Source organism: Clinocottus analis, unplaced genomic scaffold, assembly GCF_023055335.1.
Source record: "Clinocottus analis isolate CAN_PGR_092001 unplaced genomic scaffold, fCliAna1.0.p SCAF_67, whole genome shotgun sequence".
Taxonomy (NCBI): domain Eukaryota; kingdom Metazoa; phylum Chordata; class Actinopteri; order Perciformes; family Cottidae; genus Clinocottus; species Clinocottus analis.
Genome location: NW_027176226.1, coordinates 225001 through 227500, shown reverse-complemented (window position 1 = coordinate 227500; position 2500 = coordinate 225001). Strand labels below are relative to the sequence as shown.

The window sequence follows — 2500 nt, the reverse complement described above, 5'->3', positions numbered from 1 at the left end:
ATTGTAACTAGTCTGGTGGTTATAACCACTATAACTACCTATATAACTAGTCTGCTGGTTATAACTACCATTATAACTAGTCTGGTGGTTATAACCACTATAACTAGCAGTGTCTGAGGAGTAATATTAATATCATAAACATTGTCCACCTGAGATCAAAGCAACGTGTTTTCTGACCTGAGTTCCTGTTCACGTCCTGTAGTCTGCTCCCTCAGCTTGTTTACTGACAGCTGACTCTGTGTGTGTGTGTGTGTGTGTGTGTGTGTGTGTGTGTGTGTGTGTGTGTGTGTGTGTGTGTGTGTGACCCAATGTGCTATTTTTATGGCTGAGGTGAGACTCCAGCTGTGTGTCACATGACCCGGCGCGATTGTCTGGATATTAAATAATCTTTTCAGAGTAAAACAGGGAGAAGTATTCATCAGTTACTGGAAGAAGTACTTTGATGTTTTACTGCAGTACAAGTAGAAAGTACAAGTAGCAATATATGTAGAGGTGTTTTATTTTGAAGTTCACTCCTCATGTGTGGTTGTACTTCCTGTTTTCGTAAGTTTTCCCCCTTTTTGCATTAAAATAAAATACTCTGTTGGCACACTGTACTAATACTTTGTTCCAGTAAAAGTACTAATATCACACTGTAAAACACAGTACAGACACACTGTTGTATTAATATTGTTTATTAACATTATTAATATTAATACATCTGAAACCAGCGCTCTCTCTTTAGAGAAAAAAATACTTCTGTGGATCCATTTTTATATTAAAGAACCAATTGACTAAATTAAACTAAATGACTAATAAACTAATTGATTAATAAACTAAATGACTAATAAACTAAATGATTAATAAACTAATTGATTAATAAACTAAATGACTAATAAACTAAATGATTAATAAACTAATTGATTAATAAACTAATTGATTAATAAACTAAATGATTTTTAAACTAAATGATTAATAAACTAATCGATAACAGTCCTGTACAAGTATTTATTTACACTATTAACAAACTGGTAAGTAGTTTGGTTCTGCTTCTGATCCTGGTTCTGGTTCTGATCCTGGGTCTGGTCCCGGTCCTGGTCTTGGTTCTGGTCCTCATCCTGGTTCTGATCCTGGTGCTGGTTCTGGTTCTAGTCCCGGTTCTGGTTATGATCCTGGTTCTGGTGCTCATCCTGGTTCTGGTCCTGGTTCTGGTCCTAGTCCTAGTCCTGGTTCTGGTCCTGGTTCTGGTCCTAGTCCTGGTTCTGGTTCTGGTCCTAGTCCTGGTTCTGGTCCTGGTTCTGGGTCCTAGTCCTGGTTCTGGTTGTGGTTCTGGTCCTAGTCCTGGTTCTGGTTTTGGTCCTAGTTCTGGTTCTGTTTCTGGTTCTGGTCCTAGTCCTGGTTCTGGTCCTGATTCTGGGTCCTAGTCCTAGTCCTAGTCCTGGTTCTGGTTCTGGTCCTGGTCCTGGTTCTGGTCTTGGTCCTCATCCTGGTCCTTGTAATTCCTTCCAGATCCACTAGAGGTCGCCGTCAGCCTTTGATCTTCTCATCAGTGAAAACTCTTTTCTAGTACTTTTCTGAGGTACTTGTACTTCAGTGTTTTCCCGCTACTTCTACGTCACTACATTTATTTATTTGGATTTTATAAACAAAACATGTGATCAACTTATTAAATGTAATTTATATCAAATATAAATAATGTATTATTATATAATTTAAAAATACATTTTTATGACTCATGGTTATTTATTTATTTATTCACAACAAAAGGTTTAAAGGGGGTTTAGTGACTCTGAGGCCAGGCTCGCTGTTCCCTCCTGTTTCCAGTCTTTATGCTAAGCTACGCTAACCAGCTGCTGGCCTTAGCTTTGTATTTAGCTTCCAGACATGAGAGTGAAATCAATCTGACGACTTCCTGTTGTTCACGGGGTTGTTTTAAGAGTCACATAGCTGCCGCTGTTTATATTAGTGTGAGTGTGTGTGTGTGTGTGTGTGTGTGTGTGTGTGTGTGTGTGTGTGTGAGAGTATGTGAGAGAGAGAGAGAAAGAGAGAGAGAGAGAGAGTGTTTCACACCCAGGGGAAGGATCCGAACACACCCCGAGAGCGCTGAAATGTCAAACATGTGTAGTCACCCATCTGACACACACACACACACACACACACACACACACACACACACAAACACACACACACGCACACACACACACACACCCCTGTTGTAAAAGTGTGTTCTGAAGTTCATGACATCATTGTAAAAGCAGATCACTTTCTGTTTCTACACACACAGCGTACCTCCGTCGTCTGTGGGATATAAATGTCTACAAAACACACACACACACACACACACACACACACACACACACAAATGTCATACACACGCGTGTGTGTTATTTTTCTTCAATGATCAGAATCAAAACTTCAACAGAGTTGACAGTGTATTTGTGTGTGTGTCTGTTTGTGTGTCTGTGTGTCTGTTTGTGTGTCTCTGTGTGTGTGTCTGTGTGTGTGAGATAATTGACACCTG

At 39.8% G+C, this 2500-nt stretch overlaps 1 protein-coding gene across 1 annotated transcript in view; it reads right to left on the bottom strand.

The window, feature by feature from the left end:
* Nucleotides 1-276, bottom strand: part of lrrc2 (leucine rich repeat containing 2) — a 6459-nt gene extending 6183 nt beyond the window's left edge. Inside the window, exon 1 of the mRNA XM_068604307.1 lies at nt 178-276. The gene's annotated coding sequence lies outside the window, so the exon portion shown is untranslated. The remainder of the gene's footprint in view (nt 1-177) is intronic.
* Nucleotides 277-2500: the final 2224 nt, after the last annotated feature.